The sequence below is a fragment of the Emydura macquarii genome, unplaced genomic scaffold, assembly GCF_026122565.2.
Source record: "Emydura macquarii macquarii isolate MOO-44397 ecotype Brisbane River unplaced genomic scaffold, CSIRO-AGI_Emac_v2 contig_1146, whole genome shotgun sequence".
Lineage (NCBI taxonomy): Eukaryota > Metazoa > Chordata > Testudines > Chelidae > Emydura > Emydura macquarii.
In genome coordinates this window covers 2,472,845-2,490,805 of record NW_027131283.1, presented here as the reverse complement: position 1 = coordinate 2,490,805, position 17,961 = coordinate 2,472,845, and the positions used below count along the sequence as shown (strand labels likewise).

At 39.0% G+C, this 17,961-nt stretch overlaps 1 long non-coding RNA gene across 1 annotated transcript; it reads right to left on the bottom strand.

Moving 5' to 3' along the window:
• Window positions 1-6,217: 6,217 nt before the first annotated feature.
• Window positions 6,218-17,816, bottom strand: LOC137152182 (uncharacterized). Its single transcript, XR_010919465.1, has 5 exons — window positions 17,459-17,816; window positions 11,516-11,583; window positions 9,510-9,592; window positions 7,309-7,488; window positions 6,218-7,226 (listed from the first exon to the last, which is right to left on the bottom strand). It is a non-coding gene; the product is annotated as an uncharacterized lncRNA (long non-coding RNA).
• Window positions 17,817-17,961: the final 145 nt, after the last annotated feature.

The window sequence follows — 17,961 nt, the reverse complement described above, 5'->3', positions numbered from 1 at the left end:
CATGATCATATAGAAAAATCCTTCTCTTTTCTAGAGTGTGGGTGTAGGACGGAAGAATGGGAGAATCACTCTCTTTTCATCTTTGTTCAACACAAGCAGATTAAAGCTATGTAGCATTAGTCACAGCAGTGCAGTGGGATATTGGTATGACTGGCACTTCATATAGTGCTGTGTAGTATTAGTCATGGGAACATGTTATCACTATTAAGTCTGTTATTGCCAGTTATTCAGTGTTTGGCTGTAAGTTCAGCTCTGTGAAAATGGTTCTTTTTCTTCTGGGAGATAAATTGCGGGTCTTAGTTGATGATTTTCTTCACTCCTCATCTTTCACTGGACCATTATGATTCTTCCTTCTTTGCTCTCATCCACAACTGAGTTTGGAAAATTTCTATCCTAAAGAAGTGAAGACAAAACTTACAGAATCCTACATATTAGGGATAGAAGAAACTTCTTTCTGGAGACACAGTTACGCCAAACTTTTGTTCAATACCTTCATTGTTTGGTGTTTGCATATGATGATAAACCTTGGGCATTTCATAGCAGCTTTCAGGCCTGCGAGCCCTCCCGGTGAAAGGGGAGGTGATTTTTTTACCCTAGCTAGATAAGCATAAATATTTGAGTCTGAATTTTATTTGTTTGTCTCATGTCTCATGGTGTAAGTCACATGGCAGCTCTAAGGGTATGTCAACACTGCAGTTAGACACCTGTGGCTGGCCTGTGCCAACTGACTCAGGCTCGCAGGGCTTGGGCTGCAACACTGTTTAATTGCAGTGTAGACAGTCTGGGTCACACGGTCTGAGAGCTTGGGCTGCAGCATGAACCAATCCAATTTAAAGAAATTTACTTTGTTCGTATCACATCAAAATATACAATGTGTGTTTTAAAGGTTATAAAGAAATCTACCCTGCAATTAAACAGTACCACAGCCTGAGCCCTGTAGCCTTAAGTCAGCTACCATGGGCCAGCTGTGGGTTTTTAATTGAAGTGTAGTCATACACTAAGTCCCTGATTAGATGAGCCCTTCCTCTGTGAACAAGGAACCCAACCACATGCTATTTCTAATGAGGTTTTCACAGAGGAAAGATGTGCCTAACTGAACTCTGCACGTCCAGTTTCCAATGGTAAAGGTAAAGTATTATTCAGCTATTTGTGTTTTCATACACATATTTATTAGGAATGCAATGTTGCACACTTACTACTGTGTTGCAGACCAGGAACCTCTGTTCTCACATCTCACAAGACAAGAATAAGGGGACAGACAACTAAATTAAAAAATGGCAAATTCAAAACAGACAAAAGGAAATATTTTTTTGTGTGATGTGTAATTAGACTGTGGAGTGCATTGCCACAGGCCATAGTGGAGGCCAAGAATTAAGCAAGATTCAAAGTGGGATTGGACACTTATATAAATAGCAAGAATATCCAGAGTTACAATCGTGTTGACCCTTTTTGATCCAAGTGGCTAGACACAGTTTAGGTCTCTGTGGAATACTCTAGCTGGGAGTAGAAATTGGTGGTAGCCAGGTGTGGGTTTTTTTTTCTGCAATCTTGTTTGTTTAAAAGGAACCAAGAACAAAAAGGAGCAGTTTCTTAGCTTGCCAGTCCTCCAAGCTCCTTTTAGCCAACACCAGACCCAAAAGTGCTTTCTTTGTCTTTGTCCAGAATCAGGCTGTAATCAGCCTGTAATAAAGTTTCATCCAGCTTGTAACAATAGTTATTGGTAACAAAGGGATATTAAACCTTATTTTTCAGGGTTTAAGTCAATTTCTATAACTAGGCATGCAAGGACTAGAGTTTTATTAGTAAGTGTCAAGAAATGTCAATTTCACTGTACACAAATAAATTGATGAAAAAATATGTCCATTGATGATGATGATAGGTGAAGTAAGAAAAATGCTGCTTGAAAACTTGTTTGAGTTTGATTAAGGAAATTTACTTTGTTAGCATCATATTAAAATATGTAATGTGTGTTTTAAAGGTTATAAAGCTTTAACTTTTTAAAACTCAAGTGTCTGTCATGAAAAAGCTATTGTCTAACCTCCCATTCTATTCCCCCCATAATTTCCCACAACTGTGACAATTTAAATTGATAAAATTAAAAATCTTAAAAATCAATATTATCCGTTATAATTATTTAAAAAAAATCAAATTCTGCCAAGCCTAACTATAAAGGATAAGAATGAGACCTTTTTGGGAAATTGATTATACCACAACCACTTTCTGCAGGGTTTCCTGCACCTCATGCTGGTCATTGTCGAAGCCAAGAGTGGACTGGATGGACCATTTGATGGTTTTGGTTTGTTTTTGTTTTTTTTAAATTGAGCATTAGTGTTTCTCTGATGTTGATGTATAGAAGGGTCTTCTGATCAGGAGTTGGATGACTCCTCCTCCCCTTATCTCTGTGCACGCTCCTGCCTTCCTCTTTGATTTCAATTTTATCTTTGCTGCTGCTGTCACTAGTAAATTCCCTCTTGGAAGGTTGTGTTCCGTCAACAAAAGAGTGAAACTCACTATACATACAGTATTGTTAAATGTACACTGAAGAATTAGAGAATTATTTTTAAATTTCAAATCTTTTATTTTATAGTAAATTTGAGAATTGTTTGTAACAGTAGTTACAAAATTTTCAGGTGCAAATGCAACTTTGCAAAATGGCTGTATTTTTTAAATAATTTTTTAATATTACCTTATGCAAAACAAACTATACTTAGCAGGATTCAAAAAACACTTTAGAACATAATATCAATCTTCTGAATATATGGAACAAATACAGCTGCCCAATGTAGCAATGATGATTTGCTGGTCATCCTAGCAAATTGTTACAATACCACTTCATGGAAGTGTTATTAAAACAAGTCCCATCACACCTACAAGATGTCTCTTTGAGCAGTGTCCTGTATATTCCCATCTCCAAATTAGATTAACTTTAGAGAACAGCCTCACTCTCTTCTACGCTATCTGAGTGTCTATAACCTTTGTTCCATTTTTATTAAAGAAACAACCAAACAAAAACCAGAAACATGAACTGAGTGTCAGAAAAGAAATACTTTTATTGTAAGGTGACAAATTTATACAAGCAAGAGCATGCACAAAGAGTAACAAAAATGTTGTTTTTCTAAAAAAAAGCTTTAGATCCTTCTGTATTATCTTCACTCCTAATATCCATATTTCTTTACTCCTAAAATTTACTTTACTCCTAAAATTTAAATTTAATGTGTCTAAAATTTCCACTTATTCGAGATACAAATTGTATCTCAGGTTTGACGGCATGAATAAAATTAAAGCACCAGTTCTGTACTCAAGCAACTTAGATGGAGGATAAATAAATACTTAAATATTTTGTTCCATTTATTCAATACTCAGAAAAGGTACATTCCCCACTGAGAAAACCAGCTCACCTGTCCAATGTTTGGAATATTAACCTTTGATACATATGCCTGGTCAGTTAAATGTATAAACACATATCATTCAGTTTCACAAAATCACTATAAACAACATCTTATGGATGTAATAATGATGCTCACTCTGTAATATGGTAACATCCTGCTAAATAGAGAGATTTGATGACTAAGTTATTGTATAATATCTCTTTAAACAAAAGTTCACTGTTGTAATAATTGTTTTTTGTAATAATTACATGGCATAGATCTGAAAACTGTTAAAATTCCTAAATAAATCAATAGTTTTAAAAAACCTTTGAAAATAGATAATTAAAAAAAAATCTTTAAGGTTTATACCATTAGGGAAGTAACTAACTCCTACTTTCAAATGTGAGCAATGATGATGATTTTGGTTACAACCCAGTGATTCCAATACATTGAAGCTGGTGGAGTGGATTCCGTAAGCGTAATGATAATGCAGAGGAGCAGGAGCACATATTAGAGACTGGAGTGGGGATAACAAAATGTTACTGTGCAGGAGGAACAAGCTGAATGAATGCCCAGTTCAGTCAGCATTCTTTAGAGTCCCTTACCGAATGGTGGACTGGACTTCCTTGAAGATGATTTATGTGGATTTGGTAGGAATGGGATGATCTTGTCAACCTTTCTAAAGACCTTAGAGTTCATTTCTTGACATCTTAACAAGTCAATATATATGATAACATGGAGAATATGTCAGATGTTTTGTGCATAAAATGAAAACACATTTAACAAACTATACTAAAAATGCTTAAATAATTTTGAAAAGTTAGATTTTACTATATGTCTGCTTTTCTGTGATCTATCTTATTTTCCTTATCTTCATTTATATCTTTTTTTCTTTGTTTCTTCTCAGCTCTACATTTTTAAGCGTTCTTCTTTTTTCTCCAGCCTTCACATATCTTCCTGGTAGAGGGCCTAATCCTGCCTTCAGTTATATGTGTGCACTTCCCACTGAGGTATACATAAGCAGAATTGGGCACGTAGAGAGTTTTTTTTCAGTCCTGCAATTCTGTTTTCCCTTGAATTTTTATTTAGCTGTATTCAATTTTCTTATTTTAGAGCTTTCATTTTATTTCCTTGTTGTACACTGTTTCTATTCCTTTAATTTATATGTTCCCTCCTTCCTCATCCACACTGGAGAGAAAGAGTTCTGGATGAACCCCTCCTTAAAATCACTTCTCTCCATTTGACTTGTCCATGCACACTCCACCCTGAGTTTAGTATTATTATAATGAAGGGTTTGGTTAAAAAAATGCATTATAATGTGGATGTGGACTTTGCCTCTCCTTTCCTTTTGCCCCTCCTATTCTCCCCACCTTCTCCTTTCCTATTTGCCTTATCTCCAGAGAGCTAGACAACTTGATTTTTCTTCCACAGATCAGACCCTCCAAGAATTTCCTCCAAGAATTATTTGGTTGCCTCTAAACATGCCATTCTGATGTGAATATTTATCTATGCAAGCTTAAAATTTGTTGTTGGTGAGCATTCTAGAGTGTGTTATTAATATTTCTCTAGTATTTTTACAGCCCTAACTCCAGACTCTGTTGTCTTAGAGTTCAGACAGCAAAGGAAAGTTGGGTCCTGGGATTTGTTGGAGGATTTGTTGGAGGATGAAGGTGAGGATGGCAAGATTTCCTCAATTTTGCAGACACAAGGACTTTAGATAATGCAGTTAAGCCTCAGATAACTTTTACTATCTAGGCAAGAGCTGGTTTTGGCAAAACAAAAAAAAAAATTCTCTTTGTGTCTCTAAAGAAAAAAATTGTGAAAGATTTTCATTTCTTATGAAAATTTTAAATTCACTAATGAAACAAATCACACAAAGTAGTATTTATTTTCAAATAGAAAGTTTTTTCAGTTAATCTGTTTTCCTTTTTTCCTGTTTTTTCTCACTAGAAACAAATTTCATGGACAAATATCTGACTTTTTCTCCAGCCATGACCAGACCAAATGCTTGACCAGACCAAAATTTTCATTCATCACTACTCAGAAATCATAGGATATTGCTACTGTTTGAAAGTCTTGTTCCTTGCAAACGACTAACATCCACCATCAACATTATACACTATCTCTCACTGCTTGTAAATGATTGTACGTGAAACAAAACACTGCAATACTTAATTTCAAGATCTCTGAACTAGTGGTGCACAAGAAGAAGCAATGCTCTTTTTTTAATTAAATCAACAATGAATCCCACCATGTTTCTGAGAAAAAATAATACAGATAAATATAGTAGCAAGTTATAGTTTGTGAACAAATTCCTATAGGGTAATGTTTAATGCTTTTGCCCCGAGGTTTCACTGACCTGCACATACCCCTCTGACATGCAGATTAAACAGCTCCATTTGGTTCTTCAATTTTCACAACACATGTTTCTGCACATTGTTCAATTTATGTAAATTGTTCAATTGTCCTTAGGAATAATGATTGTCCTAGTTAACGGATTGATTACTTTGTCTTCTGAGTTATTTCCCAAAGAACATTGGAGTACCAGCATACAACTAGACTTAGCAGTGATCTGATGTATGGAGAACTAAAGATAAATGCAAAAGTGGCCACCAATAACTATTCCTTATTTGAATGCTACTAATAGAGAGGGTGGCAGGTTCTTTGTGAAAATCAGTGACATCGTACAGTATATTGAAATCACAAAGCAATTATCTCAGATTTGACAATAGCTACTTTTTAACTAAAGGATTAGACAGGTATATGAGCAATTGTTTGTGGCATGGTATCTGTTTTTCCTTTTTTGGAAAGTGCTATTGAATAGCTTGTGCAAACACAGTACAAGCTCATATACAACAAACACATTTTAATTAATATAAAATACAATTAAAAATGGTTAATATAATTTACATTGAAATTCAATACATGTGCAAGCACATTATATAAACTTCAAAAACAATGTTTCCTAATTACCCAAGAGTTCAAAATGGGCTGTTTACTTAATTTACTTTGTCACTTTATTTTGTATATTGTCTATCATATATGCAAATGACACAACACACACAATGTCACCTCTAGCACAGAAGAGGGTGAAAGAAGGAAAACAATTAATTGATCTTTAAGCAGAAATGAATTCCCCAAAGCAGCAGGCATTAATTTGAGTTTATAAGGGGAAATAAAAAAACAAAATGCATCTAAGCTTCTAACACTGAGGAGTTGCAAATGCAGCTGGGAGTAGTAAAAGATAATTGCATCCTCTAGACTATAGCAATAAAGATTGTGTAATAGATGGGAAACCTGAAGACACATTTTAGTATTAAAAGGTGAGATATAAATAAATATAATGGATTGAAAAAAGTCTAGAGAAAAATCTACAAAGTTTGGTGAGGCAATCTAATTAAAATATGATCCATAGCACCAAATAAATATGACCATGCCAAAGAATGCATCCATCTTACACGTAGGTACAGAAGAAAGATCCTGTCTATAAAAAAAAAAAAAAAAAAAGAATAGAGTTGCCATACTTTGAATTTTTGATAGGGCTATATGTTGAAAGCTCATGACTGTACCTTTTTTGTTCTCAAGAATAAATATTTTTATTTAAGGGTAATAGGTTGCCCCTTCCTCCTCTTACTTTTGTGTGTTCTCCAAATAGGGAAAACTAAATTTCTGCTTTGAGTGCTGGTCCCAACGTGTGGGTGCGCATCTGCTCCATGCATCTGAGACCAGAAAAATCTTGCAAGTAATGTTCTATGGTGCAGATGCACCAACAGTTTCCTCTTCCTACAGTTCCTCCTTACAACTGTATGTCCTGAGTTGGAATCCTCTGTAGCTGGACTTATTCTCACATCTTTATCCCTGTAAGTATAATTATATATACTTTGATAGTTGTTTATCATGTTTTACAGTATTTTATATAGTTCTAGCTTATTTTCCTCACCTTTGGGGCCCTCAGTCCCCTCTTCAGAGTAGACTTTGCCCAGAATGTGGGATTTAAAAACTCCATCTCCTGTCCCCACTCCTTCTTAGTCAGCGACGATCACCAGTGCTGCCTTTACTGCCTTGGAGAGGTGTGTATGTCTGCCAAGTGCAGTATCTGTCGCTCCTTCCCACCCTGGACCTGAGAGGAACAAGAGCTATGACTGAGGAAGTACTCATTGAGAGAGATCCATGAGGCTGCCCTCTACATAAGCCCCAGTCATTGAGTGCATGCCTATAAGAAGGAGCTTTGGAACAGAGGTGGAATCAGATAAATGTAAAAACCCATTATCTTGGAATTCTTCTGACAGTAAGGGGCACTCTCAGGGCTGGTCTACACTTACCTGGAGATTCGGTGGCAGTCGACGGAAGTTACGCAAAGTATCTTGCATAACTCACATCGACTGCTCTGTTTCCCTTCTGCACGCTGTCTACACTGTGCTGTGCCAACGGGAACAGCGTTCCCATCGATGCAGCGCTACACTACCTGAGGGGGTGGTTTACCAGCGTCGACTTCCTGATCGATTGAGTGGGTCTACACTGACCACTCAATCAATCCAAAAAGATCAATCTGGCGGCGGTGAATTTGCCGCCGTCAGTATAGACATGGCCTCAAAGACATAAAAACAGGTCCCCCTCTAAGTCTGCTTCCAGGATAAATGATCCCTCCCTGACTCCTTCCAAGTTGAGTGAGTCTTTACATGCAGACCCCTAGGACTTAGGTCTGCTTAATCCTCCCAACCACATAGGGAAAGTGCATAAGAGCACATTTCCAATGGTGCCGGGCCCAGTACCAACTCCAGTGCAAACTGTGACAGCTAGCAAGCCAAAAGACCAATATCCTTCAGCACCAGCCAAGAACTCAAGACAGGTACCAACCCAGCCCCATAAGGATCAACTGACCACTGAGTCTATCACTATACCAAAGCCAATGAAACTGACATCTGGGACCCCTCTTGCTCTGGGATGGACTGACATATACTATCCCAGAGGACATCTTCAGCCACCCAGACATGCAATCTTCTCTTCTTTAGATCCCAAGTCCTTCTGATGGACACTTTGACTCCAGAAGAGACTACCACCTTAAGGAGAAGGAGTTATTCTGCTAGTCTAGCTAAGAGCCGGAGCTTCCTTCCACTCACATCAATGGACCGATAGAGGCAGATCCAGTATTCTTGTTGGTCGAATCTGATGTCCAGGATATACCATCCCTTCCCCAACCCAGGAAGGTTAGCTCAGACATGGCTATGAGAGTGTCTTGGACCCATCCTCTAGTGAACAATGGATTACCTTCCAAGAGATCACTAGTACATAATGCCTAGTCACCCTGCCCTCCCCAAACCAGACTTAGACCCTTCATACTGGTCCTTTTGGGGTCTCTATACATGACACTTTGGATCTATGTGCACTACCAGAGCCACATCATCCCTCCTAGACAATGGAAATTAGTTCCATGGGAGTATATAGAGGAGGAAGGCAATGAACTGGATTCACTGGTACTGACAGGTATGACCTGTTTCCTCTGATTATGTAATTTTCCCATCTTTACCATCCTCATTCCTTCCTGGACCTGCAAACTCAGGAGAATAACAGAATCAGACATCTCAACCAGCACTCTCTTCATCTCATGGCTTATAATTTGGATGGTCATCAGCCTAGAGTGGTCATGGTCAAAGGCTATTCAATCACAGCAGGAAAGATTCTACCAGAAAATATCTATCCAAATTGAGGTGTTTCTCTACCTGTGTGTAATAGAAGCAGTTATCAGAATCAGAAAGCATTCCTGTTATTTTAGACTATCTTTTCACTCTCAAGACATGGGGTCTTTCTATTAGCTGGCTACAGGTTCACCAAGCATCAGCCAGTGCATTCCATCCTCTGGTAGACGGCTGTTCTATAGTCCCTAACATGTCTGACTAGGGCATTCTCAGTAGTGAGGCCAATGCCACCGTGAGACCTCAGTCTCTCACTTTCAGTGCTTATTGGGCCACCTTTATGAACCATTGGCCATGTGCTGTCTATTAAGGCTGCCTTCCTGGTCAATATTACATTGGCCAGGTGGATGAGTGAGCTGGGAGCCCTCCTGCCCTATCTACCATATCTTCTTTTTCTGAAATGTAGAGTAATTTCTTGATTTCCACATAAGTCAATCAATTCACTTACCAATATTCTTACCAAAGCCTCAAGCCTCCAGTGAGGAGAGGATACTCCATTTTCTCAATGTTAGACAAGCATTGATGTTCTACCTGCAATGAAAGAAACCATTTAGAAAATCACCTAAACTATTTGTTGCTACAGCAGAGTGAGCACACAAACAAACAAACAGCTGCAAAGACTGTCTAAATGGATTTCTGGCTGTATTGTCCTTTGCTATCAGTTGACACATCTCCCTCTCCCAGATGGGGTGAAGGCCAATTGCACTAGAGCATAGGTGACCTTAGTCGCATCTCTTCTAGAAGTGCCAGTCCTGGACAATCTTAAGGCAGCAATCTGGCGTTCCATCCACACTTTCACAAAGCATTACATTTTGGTCCAAGACTTTTTTCTGATGCAGCCTTTGGTATTGCAGTGTTACAGACACCTGTGCCACCTGTATCTTTGCACCCCCTCCTATTTGAGCACTGCTTGGCAGTCACTCACATCGGAATCAGGCTCTGCTGAACGTGTTCAATCCTGAGGACTAGGCAAGCCAGCCTCCAGACAGATTAATGACCTCCTCTGGGTTGTGATAGGCTGACCCACCCAATTTGACTGAAGAGAGCTAGCAGGCCTGCTTTTGAGCTCAGCAGCAACAAGATGTCACTAGCTGCTCAGTTCTTGGCTTGCAGTTGTGATCGCTCATGCTCCAGCTTTGCCCTGCACCAGCCCACAACCCCTTCCCAACTCCTGACTCTGGCTCTGAGCCCTGGCTCTAGTTCCTGACTTCTGAATCTGGCTTTAAAACCCCTGGCCCCCTCAGTCTGGTTCTAACCTCTGAGATGGACTGCCCGGGTCCCTGACAGTAGGGACCAGCATTTGAAGAAATTGAGGTTACTTACCTATAATTGAAGGTTGTTTGAGATGTGTGATCCTTAGGTGTATTCCATTACCTATCCTCCTTCCCCTCTGTTTTGGATAATGACTAGATTCCACACCTTCCCTTATACTCTTGGTGCTAAGAAGGAGGAGATCCAGGGTGCAGGCACAGATCAACGCACACTGCTTGCAAGATTTTTGAGCCTCAGCTGCATGGCGTGCTTACTTATCCACATGTGAAATACAGACTGTGATCACAGATACGGAAGAACTTCCTGTTCCAGGTAATTAACATCCATTTTTTGGCATGTGTTTGCTTTGCCAATTGTAACACCTAGACTGTGCTAGCAACCATGACAACTACCTTGCCATGTGATCACCTGATCTAAAATCCACTGAAATCAATGAGTGTATTCCCATTCTTTTTTCAGTGAGTTTTGGATAAGACCCCTATGCTGTGATTCAGTAAAGGACAAAGTCACATTCTTGACTCCTATTAATGTCAAGTTTGTACTAGACGTGGTGAAGTCAAGGGGACTTAAGCATGGACTTATATTTTCAGGGAGGCACTCAAGCACATTTTTAAACAGGTAGAAAGCATGATTCCTCCCTCTGCAATCCAAACAAAATGCAGTTACAAAAATAGTTTTCTTGCCCTTCCCTTTTGCCATGTCATCCTCTTCTCTGAATCTTTCCACTTGCTGTCCCTGCATCACACACCAAGTTTTGGGCCTCACTTTCAATGCCATTCACAAATCTACTCTTCCTTATTTGTCCCTTTTGTCTCTTGTCACATTACATTTCCCCTGTTGCCGCCAAAGATGCCAGCCTTGTTTGCCCATTTGCCAGTTTCCCATGGATCTTTGCACTGCCTTCCACATTACTATGCATGGAACACGTGCCCTGTATGGATCTGTAGCACCACTCCCTTCTCTACCTTCAAATCTTTCCTGAAGAGCCACTTTTTGCCCTCACACTACCCAAAAAATCAGCCAATTCATAATGATTAGATTGTATACCACATCAAGTTAGTAGGCTGATTTACAATATAAATGCTATAAGTTTTGCAAATATAAATATTTATCCAAATCATATAGATTTCATTGGATCTATTGCCCCAGACCCTTTGTGTCTGTGTCCCTTTATCCTTTTACCTCAGAAGTTGCTTAGCAATGGGACTGTCCTCCTGTCAGTCTGCACAGCAGGTAGTCCAGTGGTTCCACTGTAATGGAAATATTTAATAATAAAAATAAGAGATACCACTTCAGAAAAGTTTCCCTATTAAGGACACTGCTTAAACATGTTTGTAAGTCATATTGAAATCAACGTTAAAAAAGTATAAGCATATGCTTAACTTTAAGCATACAGTGCTCTCTGGAATGAGGGGATGTATATGTATGTATAATTCAATTAAATGTTTTTTTTTCTTAAGAATCTGCATCCATGTCACCTTAAAGGGTCAATTGAATGCCTGAATGTAAATAACCTAAGGCAGAGAAATAATGAAAATTTAACAAAAAGCCAGACTGACAAATAAATATAAACTGCAATGAATCCCCCACAGCTTTAGCTGAGCCAATATTGGGAATTCTGTCCCCTAACACAGATTGAATTTTAAACCTGTACATAAGTGATCAAAAAGCAGTAATTGCTTATGATACTAAACACACATCTAAACAGTAGGGAAATATTGTGAAACCATCAAGATATTTCCAAAACAAATGTTTTGGGCAGCCTCCAATTTGGCCAGATTTACAAAGCCCCACATTTCAGATGTTCAGAGAAGCAGTGGAATAAGTTACCTTTTACCGAATACAGCATTGAGAATATTAGTGACACTGAGCTTCAAAACATGCAAACAAATAAGTGAGGAAAAGTAGTCTGAAACAAATGTACTTCAATGGTAAGGAGAAAATTTTGGAATAGCTATGTGGAAATAGATCCAGCCATGAGAGTGGGTGGCAAATATCTGAGTATGAACAGTGCAATACTGCTGTAGAAGAGGCCAGTGCAGTTTTGGGCTGCATACTGCATCCAAACAGAATATTATGGAACAAAGAACTAAATCTACCATTTTAAATTTGGGTTATTTACTGAATGGTACCATGCCCCACAATTTGTGAAATGTATTCAACATTCTTTTGAAAGGCACTAGGATATTGAGATAAAATAGGTATAATTGGCATAGAGTGCCAACAAGAGCTCAATTTACAAAGTAAGGAAGAAACATCTGAATTAATTTCTATGTTTGTCAGAAACGAATATCTGTATTATGCAGTAAATTGAATAAAGAGTATTTAGAAGAACATACTTTACTGGTAAACAAGAAGACTGAAAACTAGTTTGATGTGGACTGAAAGGATGTGTGAGTTCCTGTGTTTGTGCTAACCACGGTGTTAGAGGAATGGTATCATTTTGGCACAGAAGATGTTTGTCCATTAATTTACCAGCAATGGAAGCCTTTGTGGTTTCAGAGTAGTTTTTCCAAGATATGTGGAGAGAGAATTTGGCTTTTAAGTTGCTATTGTTTGAATGATATACAATACACCGAAACTGGCCTTGTACAAACTTGTGAATATGGAGATGTCACAAGTGATATAAACAGAGATGAGGCTGTAGATAGTTGGTCATTATCATGGAAAGTGGAGAAGATTAAGAGAGAAAAATCTAAGATTTAGAGGCCAACAAGAAATAGAACTGCCACAAGAATAATATTTGGTGTTGTCCATATCCTGAAACATCATTAAGGTTATAAATATAAACCAAAAGTAAAGTTAGATCATTGTATAGAGAACCGACAAACTCCCTCATTTTATCAGCATGATGAAAAGAGGTCACAATGATCATGAATGCAGCAATATAAGAGAACTGAATATTTTATAGTAGTTAGCAAGCATAAGACTAAAACTGAACAGCCAAAAACCTCCCAAACAATAGAATCAGGGAGGGAAGTTATCATGTTTGTGTAGTGTTAGTTCATCAGATGAGGGTTATGGTTTCACAGCAGAAGATGATAGTAATGCTGGCAGAATGCAGATTTAGATTAATGGTAAGCATCTCAGCTAGCTTAGTGATTTGCAGGCTAGGTAAATTATAATAAATGTCATAACATGGGATTAACCAAGTGGTTTTGACATTGCTGCAGTCAAGCTAGAATATCTTTTGAATGTGGCTTAAAAGCCTTGTAATAAACACTTAATAAAAGGCCAATTTCAGAGTAACTATTTAAACAAAAAAGGCAAAAATGTCTCATATCAGAATGACAGAGGCATTTCCATGGAATATTTTTGCTGACCAGGATGCTGCTGTTTGCCTAGAAGACCTCTGTATCAGGACTCAAGGGGCATGTTAGCACAAAAAAATAGCAATTTAAAAACTAAGTAGAAAGAATGTTTTTTTCGTGGGTTTGGGGTATCAAGACATCAGCTAGAGATGTATCCCAACCCTTGTATGGAATCAGTTGCACAAACTGTGCCCATACTCCCTGTTAGTACAAGGAACGTGGGTGAGGATAAACTCCGAGGGAAAACAAATGTGCATCACAGAATCTGTTAAAAGTTTCTCCATACTGAGTGGTCATTCACAAAACATCTGGGATATGCATATTGTGACAAAGCTTTTCCTCTGCCTCGGTGGGTCCAGTGCTTCCTTCTAGCGATAAGTCAGGAAACTGCTTCACCCCCTTAGTGTACTTCCACCCTCTAGTTGTGGGGGAAAGTAATACAACCTCTCTAAGATGGCCGCTCCCTGCTGGATCCTGGTCCTGTCTCTGGTTCTCACAGGTCCTTGCCTCTTTGCTGGGCTTCTTGAATGGCTGGTAGGTGATGGGGGGGCCCAGTTCCACCCTCAACTCTGGGCCCCAACCCAGGGACCCTACAAGTAGCAGCCTCATGCTGTGGCTTCAGGAAAGCTGCTAGCTTCCCTGGGTTACTTCCCCATGCCTCTTGACTTAATGTCTGGACCCTGATCAGACAGGGGCCCCTGCTTGCCAGGGGAGGCTCTTGACCTCTGACAGTCCCACTGGGTGTGGTAATGCCGAACCAAATGTCAAGTTCTATCTTCCCCTTCTGGCAGGGTCTTTTCCCTCAGGCCTCCAGACCTAGGAAAGGTCCTTTGCTCTCTTTGGGCAGGGTTTTTCCCTCCCCCAGTCTTTGTACCTGCAGGGTTCTCTTCTGTTAGCATTCTGCTCCTTCTCCTAAACCCACCTGGTTTCTGATAGCATCTTGCCTCCTCACACACTCTCTGGTTAACAGAAGTAATAATGAATGATGATTTGGAAATGTTTATAAGAAAAAAACAAAACAATTCTAAAGCTGTCCAACTTCTATTTAAAAACAAAAAATTCATTCCAGAATGGAAAATTTCCTACCTTGGACATATGATGGAAATTATGCCCAGGAGGTTTATATGTCTAGAAGAAGACAGCTCCTCCTCAACACATTTCTTAAATATGGGATTTGGGTACAAATATCTTTCCAATTTGAGGAATTATACATACTAAAATTAACTTTGTGAGAACTGTTGTCCACTAAACTAGAAAGGAACTGTCTCTACAGGAATCAAATAAAAACTACGAGCTGTATTGTTCTTTTGTGCCAAGATCACTTCAATAATGTCATTTCACTAATGGAGTCCCATGAACTAAGATGTAAGGGAGAGGGATTTGTAAAAAACACAGGTTTAGAGATATGTCTGCATTTCAAAAGGAACTTTTTAATGGGAGATTCACCTAGAAGCAAAAATGTGAATCTGCAGGATGTTGATGCTAGGACAGTAATAAAGAGCCAATAATGTTGGGAGTCTTAGTCTTTCATTCATTTCAATCACTCTTCAATTGGTTAAATGAATTATTGGGGTTTTGGTCTGTCTTTTGAACCATTAGGTATTGGCCATTGTTGGAAGCAGAATACCAGACTTGATGGATGAATGGTCTCATCAGGTATGAGAAATTTTATGTTACTAATTATAATGATTTTTACAGTTCCTCTGTGTGAGCTCTCTTCTTTGTATTAATATGCCCTCTAAAAAACTGTAATATTTGTGAAGCAAGATGGTGCTTGTTGAGATGATAATGCATCAAGAGCTTTTCTTTTAAAAAGTACATACTCCTGATCAAACTAAGTCTATACTGTCTGGAAATTAGAACAAGTTGTGCAAGAAGAAAGAAAAACTCAATCCCTTTTTAAAATGAAATAGTGTAACTGGAAGAAAAACTAAAACTTTAACTCTGATTACCTAAAACATCTGGTTCAGATTCCATCCTAATCTTTATTTCAACTATTGAAAGGAACTCAGCAAAGATTTGAACATTATTTTTTACAAAAAGACAAACATTTTATATGACGCTAGACTCATGTATATGGCCCTGTGGCTAGATGTTTGACAGAAAATAGGAGATTAGTAAATTCAATAAAAAACACTTGGGAATTCGTAGGCAGAAAAACGGGCTAAATCAAAAGAATAAATTGTTTACAACATAATTTAACCAGGTGTAGGAAGAGCCTCAGAATTTGACCCCTTAAGAGAAAAGTAGCTACTACCAAATGGCTGTAACTGGTTCCAGCTGATAAGCAAGTTGACTAGCTGATATTCATATTTGGGGACATGTAAAGGAAGCAGATTAATCCAGAGAGGATTTCACATAATTCGTAGAGCCAGATCCCTCAACTAGTGCAAATATACACAGGTCCAATGGAATTTGCCCATGATTTTTAAGGTTTATTTCCAACAAAATGTTGTAATTATGTTACCTTTATAATTTTCTGTAAGACTTTTTTTTTAAACTAATCATCAGAGGATCTCAAGTGCATCACTGTGTTCAACCTCTGGAGAGAATGGCACATTCTATATTTACAGCAGTATCTCGTCAAATAGTCAGGCACATATATCAATATAACTGAGGAGCTTTATTGCCCACATGCTTTGGGACAAGAGCTTACATTTTGTCAGAGGGTGGCCTTGTGTTGGGGATACACCTTTTACTGTAGCTGTGAAAGTTTGCAAATTTGGCCAAGTTATGAACCTCTGAAAAAAATCTCAGGTCACGCATGCTTGATAGAGATTAGTTAGAGCTTGGTTGATAAACTCTCTGGTTTACTTCTGCACTGAGCATGCTCCCAATCATCACAGTTCTTAAGTGTGACTGGACTGCATATGCATAACCTCACAGAGTGATTGAACAGGACTATCCCTGCAATTGGTGCTTTGAGCCACTGTGGCACCCAGGTCCAGAAGTGAGAGCAGGGAAGGACCCGTGTTTCATTCCTTGCATAGGATAGACTGTGCTCTGACAATGAATCAGGGTTGTGTAGTGCAGGAGACTGTTATCTGTAGCACCCCTGCCTCATTTGTTTCAGAAGCTGGAAGGTATGTAATGAACGATGCTGGGAATTGCAGAAAAAGAAAGGATAGTCTCATAATTAAGGTAGCTCAATGTCATCCTGCAGAACTGGATTCTATCCTTCCTCTGCCACAGAGTTCCTGTGTGATGCTGGGTAGGTCACTTAAACAAGCTTTTCATAGGTGGTCACTAACTGTATGTTCCTCATTTTCTCGGTGCCCACTGTGAAAGACATGAGTCCAGATTTACAGGAGTGCTGAGGACTCACAACCGAAACAGAAGTTTGATCATTTTAGCTTTATGCTCTCTGAAACTCAGTTCCTCATGTGTAAAGTGAGAATGATAATAATGCAGTCCATTCTCATAGAGTGTTTTGAAGATGGATTAATTAATGGTCATGAAGCATTTGGATAGATAGTGTAGTGAAAATGCCACAGAAGAGCTGATGAGGAAATTATTAATTCAGTGCAGCATTTGAATGGTGAGCAGTAAATGAGGCATGGGGCCACACATTGAATATGGAAGATAAAAAGAAACATTGAAGAACTACCCATTCACTGAATGAGATACAGATCCCATGGAAAAAAAGTAGTGTGCAGTCATGTAATTAAACATATCTTAATGCTTAAGACATTTACCCTCAGAGGGCAAAAGTCAGGTTTCATGGGCATTCTTAAGTCTGACATTTATTAACTTCTAAGTCCTTGAGTCATGGGGTCTGCTACTCACTGTTCAATGGCACCTCCTCCTCGCTCACCTGGGGAATTAGCTTGCCACTGTCTGCACCCCATCCAGTGGTCACTCAGCCTGTTGACTCAGTCATTCTCACTGAGGCTGCTCTCTTGCTTGTCAGGAGCTGCAGCATCTCTCCTTTGTGAATTAGCCCTTCAGCCAAGTTCTCCCTTTCTGTGGTATTATCAGAATCTCCTTCCCCAAAGTCTCAGGCAGTATCAATCTCCACTGTGCTACTCCTGCAGTAGCTGATAGAGGAACCAGGCCCACCTTCTACACCGGGTTCCAATCCAGGGACCCTTGAACCAGCCGTTCAGTTCTAGCCCTCTCACACTTTACTACCCCTTCCCTTGACTGCTTCCTATGCTGCCTTTCTCAGGCTCCTTCTCTCCCCCTTAGATCAGGGAATGTGACTGCAGGCCCACCTGACTGCAGCTGCCTGTTCCATTCTTAAGGCTTTATAGAAGCCACACCTGTTCTTGTCAAGGTGAGCTTCATTCTCAATCCGTCTCATTGCTCCTTATTCCC